Source organism: Crinia signifera, chromosome 3 (assembly GCF_055691185.1).
Source record: "Crinia signifera chromosome 3, ASM5569118v1, whole genome shotgun sequence".
In the NCBI taxonomy this organism is placed as follows: domain Eukaryota; kingdom Metazoa; phylum Chordata; class Amphibia; order Anura; family Myobatrachidae; genus Crinia; species Crinia signifera.
In genome coordinates this window covers 127,602,060-127,616,790 of record NC_139219.1, presented here as the reverse complement: position 1 = coordinate 127,616,790, position 14,731 = coordinate 127,602,060, and the positions used below count along the sequence as shown (strand labels likewise).

Below are 14,731 nucleotides of genomic sequence, written 5' to 3'. Positions count from 1 at the left end.
AAGATACTGCACCAGTAAATACCTCTAAGCCTCTCTCTAAAACTTCCACCTTATGGAGCAAAAATGTCCTCACACCTTCAGTTTCAACCTTTGTCTCAATGGAGTCATCTTTTATATAGCATTGACAGTGAAATGATATTGTGCTACATGTGATGTTTCTAAATGCAGGCACAATTATTAACAACTTTGTACTTTATTGCAATTGGCAGCGTAATGTATTTCCCTTGGTCTCCATTAAGTCATAAACCTGGGAGTGATATGAACATTTCTAAATTATCCGAAATGGAGTAGAGCTCTTCTTACTAAACGATTTATTAAAAAACATAAAGCTTCAATTTAAAACAGAAAATAAAAAATTAGGTTCATTTTAAAATGGTGCTGATCCTACCCTAAATGTAGTTGATATTATTGGATGTACATTTTTGCTCCTTGCATCTGCAGTGTGGCATATTTGTTAATAAATTTATAACAATGAGAAAAATTGGTGGTGAGTTCTAAATCCCAGCAGTTTTGAAGTGGTAACCACACCATAACTAGGCCAAAACCACTGCAAAACAGCAGGGAAAGCACACTTTAGAATAGAATGGAGTGGAATTGAATATCAAAGGACCATCAATGTTTAAGATCACGGAAAGATAAAATAGAAACCCCTAATGTATCAAGCGGAGAGAGGGTGTAGCTACTGAAGCCTCAGAAACTTTCATGGCCTACAGCTGGAAGCCCACATTCCCTGTTACAGTTACATGTATTATATACATTTTTTCACCATTTAGTGATACTGTACATAGGGGACTTTACAAAGTTTTACAATATATCTAGTTATGCAATACAAGAAGGAATGGGGGATTGGGGAGACACCGGTGCACAAGCTTATCGCACAATTATGAAGATCAAAGTCATAAATTACAATCTATGGGTCCACAATGATTATTATCGGGTACCTTAGTACATATTTATTGAGAGTGAAGTTGATCCCCAGAGAAAGACAAAAGGTGTGGAAAAGCAGCACTGAAAGTACTAAAGAAATTATACTATAAACCAATTGGACTAGTTTTACAAATAAAGAAACATTTTAATAAACATATTGTGACCAATATGCAAAATATTAATAAAACAATATAAACAATAAATTGTGGTAAAGGTGCCCATACACGTTACAATTATTGTATACAATATTGTATACAATATTGCATCTCATCGCATCTCGGCATATACTTTTTGTACTAGATCTCATCTCATCGCAAAACCGAGATGCGATGAGATGCGATATTGTACACAATATTGTATACAATAATTGTAATGTGTATGGGCACCTTAAGGGTTATGTTTAAAAAAAAATTGCTAGTGCACTAGACTTAAAAAAGCAACATTTTCAGTTCCTGGTAAAGCCTGAATTAGAATGTGTGGATCTGTCCGTTGCTATTATGCCCTGTGTGTCACTCCAAAAGGAAAATAAGAGTGGTATTTAATTACCGTTCACCATGTATGGGCACAGTTCAGCACTGCTGTTTGCCTCCTGGGCAGGTGTTTTTGGCTGGTCCAAGGAAGGGTCCAGTTCACCGAAGGAGGATAGCTGGCGGTGTAGGGGCTTGATGTCAAAACCTCCTGTGCTGTGGTCGGCAAGAAGAATGTAGGGCTGGTTCAGATAAAGGCAATAGTCGAGGAAGTAGATACCAGGATTCTGTAGGGTAAATGAACTGCTGACACATTTCACTGTGTCAAATGGCTTTATCAAATGATAGCTAAATCTGTTAGTTTTAGTTAAAACTTAATTTAATTACAATAAAAAATTATTTATTTCAATAGAACTACACATACAGTACATATCAACAAACATAAAGCATATACAGTAACGCCAAAACTGTCACAGATAAACCACACCAATAATAATAGGTGTGTGTGTGTGTGGTTGACCTGAATGTTTCTCAGGGATGTTACTCTAGACCGCAATTTGTATATAGCAGGGAAAAACAAGGGTACTTGTGAGTTATCTGGACGCCCGATTTTTTGATTGTATGCCTTAAGTTAAGGCATACAATCAGATGCGATGCGATATCGCATCGCATCGCATCGCATCGCATCGCATGCGACCATCGGATGCGATGACCCGATTTTTCCATAGGAATCAATGTTAAAATGATTCCTATGGAAAAAGGGGTCCTTTTCATACCCCTACTATCCAAGTGGGCATGGAGTTGGATATAAACCTGTGGCGAGCGTAGCGAGCCACCGAGCCCGAAGCGTGGCGAGCGAAGCGAGCCCCGCGAGGGGACGGTATTCCGTGTCCCCTCGCGGGGCTCGCTACGCTCGCCACGCTTCGGGCTCGGTGGCTCGCTACGCTCGCCACAGGTTTATATCCAACTCCATGCCCACTTGGATAGTAGGGGTATGAAAAGGACCCCTTTTTCCCATTGAATTCCATGTTAAAATGGACTCAGTCCATTTTAACATTGATTCCTATGGAAAAATCGGGTCATCGCATCGCATCGCATCGCATCGCATCCGATGGTCGCATGCGATGCGATGCGATGTGCCCGATCCGACCCGATTTTGAAATCGGGCGTCCGGATAACTCACAAGTACCAAAACAAGTTTAGTAACTTTAGAATGAAAAAAAAATCCCTTGCTGCGGCAATAGTGCGTTTTTGCAGTCATGTAATTTGAAGCAATCTTGCAAAGATTGAATTGTGGTACATATAAAAGTGAACCAGAGGACATTGTAGTGTTACATCACATGATCTTAGGCACTATAATGTGGCATAATATGAACTGGAAACACTATGGCCCTTATTCTGATTGACGCGGACTTTACCGCATACTTTCGGATCGCGTGTTTACGGCGTCTGCGCATGCGTGGAGAACGCAACGCGCATGTGCCACGCTTTGACTCGGTACCAGTTCGGCCAGATCCCGTCCAGAACTGTTCACCGCTATCATTCGGGAAATAGGGGCGTATTATGGGCGTCATGCGGAATGACACATGGGCGTAGTTTCAAAGTGGGCAAAACGGGGCGGAAACATGGGCGGACACGGGGGAGTACACTTATGTTGGGGGGCGTACATTCGGAAACCACTCCGAATGCACGCGATCAAAAAGGGCAGAAATGTGCGGTGTCCACAAGTGTACTATTGCTTTGCGGACACCACTCGTTCATGCGCTAGGCGAACGTACGCCTAATGACTACAACCATTAACACCTGAACCCAATAGAATCTACTCCTTTACTCATTACTCACTAATAGGACGCTTGTCAGTGCTTTAATTGAAACCATTGCTGCTTCAAGGAAACCTTACTAGTCCCCCACATATGCTGTACTTGTCAGACACTTTAAAACTGCTAACAATGGACATGACAGAATATTAATACTAGCAATACACATGTGTATTCGACATGTTCCAAATAAGCAGTTTTTTATGAGGATAGGTAATTGAATAAGTGGGTCATGTGATGTATAGCAGAAGATACTTCATAGTGGGTTGTTTGGCGTAAATACTCCGCTTACGGGCGGTAGCACCGCTTGGCTCCCGTTCGGATGCGGTATTCCCGAGCATACTCTGTAATACTCTGTAATACCGTGCCGAATCGGAGTGTTTCTCCCGCACACGCATGCTTTGTATGTCGTCCGTAAACACGCCCTGTTCTTAAAGAGTGAGTCCGTCCGAATGCGGAGGACACGTGGGCGTTTCTACGGACGATGGCCGCACGCGGCAAAACACCGTGGCGTGCGGACCGCACCGTAAGAATGCGGGAATATCCGCACCGATCAGAATAAGGGCCTATATGTGACAATGTGAATTGGGTTTACTCTGTTGCATAATGTGTACGGGCAGCTATAAAATGTGATGTAATGTGAACCTGGGCATTACTATGGAACACAAAAAAGAGTACTACTACGGGGCATAACATTAACTAAGGCAATACTATGGGGCGTAACATTAACGAAGACACTACTATGGTTTAGAAAAGAAACTAGGGCACTATTATGGGAAAATAACATCTGCTGGGGAGAGGTGTCGCTCTAGAAGCATTGTGAAATTGTCCCTTTTAAAATGTTGCTATGGGGCCCACAGAGTTTTGGACATGCCTATCTTTTTAATGTATTAAACTTTTGAGTGCCAGCATCTCTGTGAGAGATGTGCAAAATGTCTGCTAAAAAATGCCAGTGTAGCTCAACTTTGTTATATAAATTCAAATAAAAAATGTTGTGTAAAAAAGATTATAATGCGTATATAAGGTAAACATTACAGGTCATTATGATGAATAAAAATTTTGGTTGGCAATATTCACACCTATTTTGACAAATTCACTTGGCACTCAAATGGTTAAATACTGCCGTAAAACCACCAGCAAACTCTCCTGAACAATACTGTATGCCTAACTGTGGAAGATGAGTTGGGTTAAAGAATTACACAAATCACTTTGATCTGTGCAGGCATTGTTATGTGTCAATTCTAGAAAAAGTTTCTCTTAAAAATGCATGAATCCCCTCCACACACAAACACACATTTTTAACCAGCCATTCACCTCTGAACCTCGTTTTGTATTGGAAAATTGGAAAAAATTGACATGGTGGGTCCCCCTATTTTAAAATAATGTGTATGCGATTCTTTAGTAGTGTGGAGGAACTCTGAAGGAGTTTAGGAGAGGTTGGAACAATTATAAAGTGCAATACTAACGGCAACAGAACTTTGTATCAAAAGGGTCAGGAAAAGCACAAGAAAAAAAAAAGCCATAATGGTTTACAAGAAAAGTAGCAAGTATTGTTAAAGAAAAAAGTTTGCTTTTAGGAAATACAAGCAGATGCAAAAAAAAGGAAGACAAAGACATGTCTTGTTAGACAGGAGTCTAAAGCCCCCCATACACTATGCGATTTGGGCACGATTTCACCCAATCCGGATGAATTGGGCCATGAAATCGGCCCAAATCGCATGTTTAGACATCCCCTCCGATCCGATGCACGGTCCCGTGCGCATCGTATCAGAGTCGGGCAGTCGGACTGGCTGCACATAAGATTTCCTAAATATGAAATGCAGCCTCCGGGCAGGGTCAGCGGGCGGGGGACGCCGGAGAGCCGGGCAGGGGGAGAGCGGGGCAGAGTCAGCAGCGGCAGATGCTGGGGAGCTGCAGGGAGGAGCCGGGCATGGTAAACTGTCAAACAGGCAGCGGGTGGGGGAGCGCTGGACGGCCGGGCAGGGGACACAGAGGCAGCGCGCGGGGGGACGCGGTTAACCAACGAGGGAGGTGGGCAGGAGGATCGGGGACTCACTCTAGTCTGCAAGGGAAAAAAAACCATTACAAATGAATGGGCAGCCAGTGATTGGCTGAGAGAGCTCTCAGCCAATCACTGGCTGCCCATTCATTTGTATTGTTTTTTTCCTTGCAGAGTGAGTCCCCGATACTCCTTCCCAGCTCACTTGTCGGTTCACCAGCGTCCCCCTGCACACTGCCTCTGTGTCCCCTGCCTGCCTCTCAAGAGCCACCCCCCCTGCCCACTGCCTATTTGACAGTTTACCATGCCCGGCTCCCCCCCTGCAGCTCCCCAGCATCTGCCACCGACTGACTCTGCCCGGCTCTCCCCCTGCCCGCATCTCCCACTGCAGCTCCCCCGGAGTTGCATATGATAAATCGCATGGCGATTTATCAAATGCAAAACTTGGCACATCAAGTGCCTAATCATGTGTGAACACTCCCGGGGAGCTGCTGGGGAAATCGGGTCCGACTTGTCCCTAGGACCAGTCGGGCTAATGTATGGGGGCCCTAAGAAGTTAATAAGATGTGCACAAGCTAAGGAGAAAATGGCCCAGTCAGTGGTTAAAGGAGGCAGAACTTTTTTTAGGTATATACAGTAAGTGGAAGGAGAAAAACAAAAGGCAGATAATAAAAAATCTTGTTGATGGAGACAATGTAATAACAGATCATCTTAATAATTATTTTTTCCTCAGTATTCACTACTGAAGGAGAGGGGTGTTGTAATAAAATAGCTTAGAGGGCGGCTGGTAGCACCATTAGCAGAATTATTTAATCAGTCACTAGTTACAGGAGTAATTCCAGAGGACTGGATAAGAGTGAATGTAGTACCACTGCACAAAATTGGAAGCAAGGAAGATGCAAGCAACTACCAACAGTGAGCCTTACATTAGTAGTAGGGAAATTGTTGGAAATACTTAAAAGAAAGAGTTGTAGATGATCTCAAATCAAGCAATTTACAGGATCCCAAACAGCATCATGTCAAACAGACCTTGTTGACTTTTTCTGATTAGCTGACTAATAGCCGAAGTAATAGATAAAGGGAGGTGCGGCGTGTGTGTGTGTGTGTGTGTATGTATGTATGTAGGTATGTTTTTATATATATATATATATATATATATATATAAAGAGAGAGAGAGAGAGAGAGAGCAAGGTTGCGGCAGCGGCACTCGGCAACCCGCAACCTTGCTCTTTACTATGTGCTTATCTGGTGAGAGTCACTGGTGAAGGCACCGGCCAAAGTTTATCCTTCAAGTGAGTGTGCTGCCACACTGGGACTAAATATATAGACTATATATATATATATATATATATATATATATATATATAGGCAGAGTCCGCACTCAATTGCTCATGTATTCAAACAGGGGTGCTCCAACAGATGACTGAACATCAATGGTATATAAGGAGAAGAAATGGGCACTCACCAAGAACTTAATCAGCAACAAGAATTTATTGTAGGTACAAGTGGTACATCCGACTTAACGTGACGTTTCGGTCTAGTATAGACCATCATCAGGAATGTGTACAGCAAGTAAAGTCAATCTCATGATCAGCACAGGCAACCTGGTATCCATCCTCTCTGGACTTGATAGATATAGCTTATCTATCAAGTCATTTGACATTTACTAAGATGGGAATTCTATTGAAGATGTGATGTTGCTATAGGCAACCAATCAGATTCTATCTATTATCTTCTAGAATGTGCTACATAAATAGGAAATATAATCTGATTGGTTGCTATGGGCACCATCCCATCTTTAATATAACTCCCATTTTAGTAAATTTACCCCTAAGATGGTTGTATGAATAATATTTTTATTTGAAGGTTAGAAAACAGAGTTGTAGTAAATGGAGTGCATTCACATGAGGGAAATGGTACTAGTGGAATACCTAAGGACCTGTACTTGGACCAGTGCTTTTTTATATACTTATTGATGAAATTGCAAATGATATTGAAGGCTTGCCTTTTTGAAAATGACAAAAAGGTATGCAACAAGGTAGACACACCAGGGGAAGTAAAACAAATGATTGATGATATAATTAAACTAGAGGAATGGTCAAGAGCATTACAATTACAGTTTAATGGGAAAAAAATGCTAAATCGTGCACTTGGGCCTCAAAAATCCAAAGGCTAAATATAGTATTAATGGCTTTATATTGGAAACTACTAAGGAGGAAATGGATTTAGGAGTCATGATTTCAGGTGATTTAAAGGCAGGTAAGAAATGTACCAAAGCAATGAGAAAAGGCGTCAGATGCTTGGTTAGACAGGAAACGGAATCAGCAGCAGAAAGAAATAATAATGCCACTGTATAGGTCATTGGTACAACCTCATCTAGAATATTATGTCCAGTTCTGGAGGTCATTATCTCCAGAAGGATATAAATACATTAGAGACGGTACAAAGAAGGGCAACTAAAATGGCACATGGCCTTCATCACAATACTTACCTGGAAAGACTAAAGAAGGGAGGGAGGTTCAGGGTTATTTAAGGAAAAACCACTTCACAGAATTGGTAATGGAAAGTGGAAATGCCTCCCATCACGAGAGCAATTTGAACATGCATTGGAAAGACATAAGGATATCCTTACAAATAAACCAGGACCAAATATGGTTTGAGATAACAATATGATTAAAACAGAAGCAGACTAGATGGGTCAGATGGATTTATCTGCCATCAAATTAAATGTTGTTAACCAGCACCAAGCTGAACCAGCCAGGGAGATAACGCTGTAGCAGATAGTAACATTACAAAGGGTCCCCATTCCACAATATTAACCAGCTCCAAACTGGTCAGCCCAGACCTGGAATACCTCAGAAAGTCAGGGATCCCCCCCCCCCACACACACACACACACACTTGACACAATGTGTATTAGTGATTTAAGTTGGCTACACACATACACAATTGTTGGCATGTTCACCAATATCAGGTGATTGGCCAGTCAATGTATAGCAATGTATGCAGGATATTGCAGGTGTGTTAGCCAATAAACAGCATTAGTAGGTCAAATCTGATATGGTCCCTCCATAGTTTATTAGGGTGATACATCATTTTTTGCCTTTATCCCCCAAAAACATACCAAATACTAATTGATAAATAGGCCTCAGGACACAACTGGACCATCTGTGAGCATTTTCTACCTGTTTTGACCATTGGGCCTTACCATACAATGTGCGTCCTCAACAAGCTTGTCTTACAAAGTAAAAACTGAATCAATCAGATGAGCTGATTACTTATCTTTACCAAGTTTTACAGTTTAAACAATAGTTCTCTCATGCAAAAGTCCTCTATCTAAAGGCCCCCATTCACTAATGAGATTTGGTCCGATTTGACAAGATTCCGATGAATTGGGATGATATATTGGACCAAATGTCATGTGTTTGACATCACGTCTGAGCTGATGCGGGCTACACATAAGATAAATCTGCAATCCGGAGTTGGACGGGGGGAGGCGGGTGCCAGCGAGGGGACTTAGGGCCTTATTTTGGTTCAATCTTTCTGACAAAATCCTTCTTAGATGGACAAAACCATGTGCACTGCAGGGGGGGCAGATGTAACATGTGCAGAGAGAATTAGATTTGGGTGAGTAATTTTGTTTCTGTGCAGGGAAAATACTGACTGCATGATTTTACACTGCAATATAGTTCTCACTTTGAAGTAAAACCCCACCCAAATCTAATTCTCTCTGCACAAGTAACACCTGCCCCACCCGCAGTGCACATGGTTTTGCCCATCTAAGAAGGATTTTGTCAGAAAGAATGAACCAAAATAAGGCCCTTTGAGTGGCGGGTGGAGGGAGGCGGGTGGTGGGCTAATTTAGAAAAAAAACATACAAACCACATGCGATTTATCACATGAAATACTTGGCACATCAAGTGCCTAATCATATTTGAGCCTACCCGGGGAAGGTCGGCCTATTGTATGTGGCCTTTAGGGGAGAGTTCAGGGGCATATATGCTGCATGTAGCTAATGTTCTAGACATTTGTATATAAGTAGAATGTACTATAAAAGAGAAAGTATTGCTACTTTCATCTTGATTAGAACTGCCAACAAGGTATAAGACAGTTTCATTTTTGCAGAAGAACATTTGTTTTTTTTTTTCAATTACTACCTGCTGCCTGAGATAACTGCCTCTGCATGTGTTATTATCTCTGCTTGTCTCATTATATTTACACACCTGGTGACGGCAAACAAGTGAGTATCTGATTCTTTAGTATTGAGCTAATGAAATTACATTAATTACAGGAAGAAACATCTAAATGCAAAAGATATGTATTAAATGAATGTAACCACAACTAGCTGGAGTAGTTATGTAAAGAACTGTGTGATATTAGTGGAGTACTTACTGGTAGAGAAATTTGATTGAGAAGAATTAAAGAACACTTTAATTAGGCCTCAGTAAAGACGTCAGTCTTAAGAGAAAATTTAAAGATTAGCACCTTAGGAGACAGTCTCTTGGGACAAAGAATGGAGATCAATAAAATAAATGCTATGCACTTAAAGTTTTGATGGCATTGGTGGGAATAGATTATTAATTGTATTGCTTTACAAGTAATGGGTCTAATTCAGGTTCAGTAGTAGTTTTGTAAGAAATAAAAAAACTACAACTGCTTCCACTAGCATGCAGGGGATACACAGCATAGGGCAAGGCCTCCCCACAATGCGATTAAAAAATTTGCAATCACATCACAGAAATGTTGTGGATCATGGCAGCTGTGTGGGACTTCCCTTAGCCACTGTGACTCCCCACAACCCACAAATGGTCTGGACATTCCTCCGTTGTCTGAACCATGCCCCCCCCCCCCCCTAACATTGTTTCACCACACACCCAATGCCACATGACACCAGCGCTTACACTGCAGTTGCATTTTCAGATGCACTAAGATTCAAAAGTGATAAAATGGAGAGTGATAAACAGCCAGCCAATCAGCTCGTACCTGCCATGTCACAGACTGTGTTAGAAAAATGTCAGACAGGAGCTCATTGGTTGGTTGTTTATCACTCTCCATTTTATCAATTTTGAAGCTTAGTGCATCTGGCCCTAAGACCTTGCAAATGTGCGCAGTGGCATGTGTTTATGTGCAGAATCGCTAAAATCGCCGAAAATTGGTCCGTGATGAATTTTGCCAAATATTATTAATAAGTACGTATTTTTAATTGAGGATATCCTTGGCAACTGCACATAGAAGGGTTATCCGATTAAATTTTTTGTCCTGAAAAACACGCTTTTTTGACCAATTTTCATTATCACGCTATCCAAATAACAAATGGGAGTATCAAATGATAACCAAAAAATGTATGTTAAAAGTGTATCCAAACCGGAGCCGTTATCACGTATTATGCATAATCCCCGATAATCACGTATTATGCATAATCCCCAATGTCAACGGTGGCTAATTGGGTAGCCTTGGTGAATCCATTATCCATGGTAAATTGTCACAGATAATTTGATACCCCCAGATTCAGAATAAATGTACATAGCCAAAGCTCAAGGGAGCCACTTCAGTTTAGAGGGGATTCAGCAATTCATCAGTACAAATTACCTGACTGCATACTAGATGCCTGTTATGGATCTGAGTGTGAAACCACCGTTGGAGTACAGTGACAGGCACATGTGGACGATGGTGGTGGGCTGTGCCCTCAGCCATGACCACTGTTTAGGACGTCCACGGCGCACCCTACACTGACTCTATTGGCCTTCTCGGGCAGGTGACCATAGACTGCGGATTGCTAGGCTTCTCCTGTAGTCGCTGTGTTCGAAGGAGCGAGTTAAGTCCGTTTCAACCCCGATGCAACCAGGTTTTAAGGTAAGACAAGTCTACGGCGACCGCCCGAGACAGGACCAAGAGGATATCTAACTACAGGCGCTAACTAGACAGGACATCCTGGCTAATGGCACCAGGCCAAGGACAGGGAGTGTGACCAAGTCACAGGCACCAGACCAACTAATGATGGGGTGCCACCAAACAAAATACACGCCAACATAAAATAGTACACTTAAAGTGACGGTACCCCAAAACAGGCGTGAACCCACAGCCATGGGCCTCTCTAAATCACGGAGAGTTAGACCAGGATAATAATAATAATAACTTAAGATAAAGGGCAGGACCGGGACAGACCCAGACAGGACAAGACAAATCCAGACCAGGACAGGATTGCAGCCAGGACAAGCTGCAGGGAGCAATGACCTGACAGGTGATCAACAGGAAGCCCAAAGACTGCAGCTCTCAGCAACAGAAACAGGAAACTAGAAGCTGCATTGCTGGGGAGAATGCCTTAAGAAGGGCTCAGGTGATTAACACACCTGTGACATATCCAGCCAACCTGCCAGCAGGAATAACAAGCTCATTATCTATCAGCCTTGTGAATAAATCAAGTTTCCAGAAGATTTGAGCTGCAACGGCACAGACTGACCACTGGAGGCCAACAGAGAGTCAAATGCCAAACACAAACTGGACAGAACACAAAACAGAACCGAACCATTAATCATGGTTTCTAACAATGCCTGGACTACACTGTGCATATAAGAATCTTGGGAAGGGGGGCTGACATTACATGGCACTCTCCAAAATTTTTGGAGCCTGGTGATGCCTTGATTCCCCCCCCCCCCCCCCCCCTGATTGTGAGGAAAAATTGTGTCCTAACATGCCAGTGATGACAGAAGGAAATTACTTTTGGTCACCAACCAGTTATTTATCCTAGTAAAAATGGCGAAAGAGAGGAAATTGTTCATTGTTACAGCATGTAAGTTGCTGTATAAAGTTTTAATTGACATCCATGAAGTTTTCTTATTCAATCATGTCAGTACAAATGATTTCCAATTACTGTTGTTTATTTCTTTTAAAAAATACTGTACATAATCAAGAAAATGCTTTAAAAAAAAGCATTTTAAAATATAGTGTCGCTTAAAAAGTTGCACACATTTACATAAATTCTCACTTTTAAATGAAGTCTTTAAATGTGTTTTTGCAGTATATCAGTTAATCACAAATGTAACTAAGGAGAAACGTTACGTTTGCAGAATTAAGTCATTGGAATGTATACATGCTGTATCAGTCCCTTCACAGGTTGACTTCCTGTTGTCACAGTGTACAAAATAAGTAACTGTGATTTCTTTATACTTTTTTGAATAGACTAATAACAGAGCCAATGTGAAAGAAGAATAGACTGCCTTCTTGGGGGCTAGTGAGGTGTCAGCAGAAACTGTGGGAACAAATACCAGTCACACAAGGCAGCATTTTATAACATCAGGGCCGCAATCCATCTTTTAGTTCGTTCAAGTCTTTGACTAATAAAGAACTTTTTACAATTCCCAGCAGAAACCAGCTTAATTCCCTACTGTGCCTCAGGGGCCTGAAATACATTGCTTTGTAGCAATAAAATAGGGAAAAAATGAAAGAATAAAAAGCATAATCAGTGGTTTTATAACTGGCCACATGAGTAAGGGTTAAGGCCTGTGTATCAACACATGACATCTTAACCCTGACTTGTATTCATGAGATTTTTCAAAGGAAAAATGCTAACCTGAGCCAGGGATATCTCAGAAATACTAAAATATTTTTTTCTCGAATACTTACATGCACTACAAAACATATAAACATATAAAAATGGAATACACTGTGAATATATGTTCGATATCATAGAACCATGAAGTTTAAGTTATAAAACTTTTTTCCAGCATACCAGTATTCTGTAAAATGCAATATAAATATTGTAGCTGACTGGCTTCTGAATTACTTTATCAATAGTTTTGTCCAGCCTATCGGGATCAGCAGGATCCTGGTATTTGGCCCCAAAATTGCCAGAATTTGAATCCTTGGATTAGAGTTTATAATCCTGGCTTTTCAGGATTAGACTGGGTCTAATGCCTGGGAGGGTCTGAGTCCTTGCTCAGACACTTCCAGGCTGTTCCGATCCCCGCTGCATTGTAGGCTCCGGCCTCACCCCCACACCGCTGCTCTCTACTTCTGGCCGCACCACAGATTCCTGGACCCACTCATTTGTACAGCCGCTCCTGGACTCTTTACCACTCCCATTCGCCTTATTCCCGGCCGTACTGCCCATGTAAGTAATTGTGCAGAGCAGGCATGTTTTTTTTTTTTTTATTAGGGAGGCCAATCTCGAATCCTGGGATTGATAAAATACACCCCGGGATTGGCATCCCTAGTTCAGCCCTATATATAAATTATTTTGCAACATACACTTATTTCAGATGCACTGAAAAAACTGGTAAAGTTCACCTACTGAATGTTTCAAAATGCTATTTGTGCAGCCATGCACCCTCTAATAGTGGTGGTGTACAGTGTCATTATACTAAATAAATGCTGCTCCCTGTGAACCCACTTGTTGGCCTGGAGTGATCAATAAAGCCACCTGTAGTGGCTAACATTACAGGTGGCCCTAACATTGTTGATGTGCAGTGTCAATATACCCAGTGCTCGTAGTGGAAAGTTTCAAATTGGCTTATGGAAAAGTGAAGGCTGTAATTATTCATGCACCACTCCAGTAAAAGGGGTGTGGACACTGAAAAGAAGGCAAGTTCTTAGTGAAGTGTACCACACCACATACCCCTTATATGCAACAATAGTAGTACCCCTTATTCTAGCTAGTTCTAGTGCACCTTACACATTATGCCACATGGAATGAACCAATATTCCAGTGGAGCGAGTCAAAATTCACATTTTGCCACACAGTATGAGCCAAAAATCACATTATGCCACACAGTATGAGCCACAGTATGGGAAGTGAGGAGTGGAGTGGTTGCCCACTGTGGGTGGGGAGGGAGACCCAAAGGTGGCCATCCAATGCCGGGGGGGGGAGGTGTCTGGAGTTGACTGCCCACTACGGGATGGTAGTGAGGGAGGTATGGAGGTGGATGCCCCCTTCTGCTCACCAATGCAGCCTATAAATGCCAGGTGAATGAGCATGTGCAGTGCCATCACCAATACTGTGCATGTGTTGGGACCAGCGCTTGTCACTGCATTCTACAGTTGCCAGGACAGTATATTATACTGAGGAGCGGGATCCGGTGGCGGGGAGTAGGACACAGCCAGCGGCAGCCCCCTTCCTACAGAAAGGTAGATGGGACTGTGAACTTAAAAGCAGCGCTTCTTGTAGGGCACCAGGTCTCCTGCTCCATCTGCAAAATGTTGGGTCCCCCACTCACACTCTGCGGCTCCGTGTCCCCCGCTTGCACTCATATTTGTATCCCCTCCCATTGCAGTTATACAATGATGATGATGCTTTCTCAATGCAGAGTGAGCAGCGGCCCTAAGTGCTAAGTCCCTGCTCACTTTCAGGGTGCCAGGTCCCCTGCTTTTCCTGCCCGCTCACCCTGCAGATCGCCTAGCAAATATTGATAGCAGTGCACAGGCAATTTTGACTAGACAGTCAACGATCTTTTCAAAATAACCTTGATTGCAAACACTGTTTTGCTAGTTGATTCTGACTGAAATGGTGCTGTGCATCACTGTCAC

General features: G+C 42.3%; 1 protein-coding gene across 1 annotated transcript in view; it reads left to right on the top strand.

Moving 5' to 3' along the window:
* The window catches only part of PACRG (parkin coregulated), a 583,836-nt gene that overhangs the window by 347,405 nt on the left and 221,700 nt on the right, over nt 1–14,731 (top strand). The gene's annotated exons all lie outside the window — the stretch shown is intronic.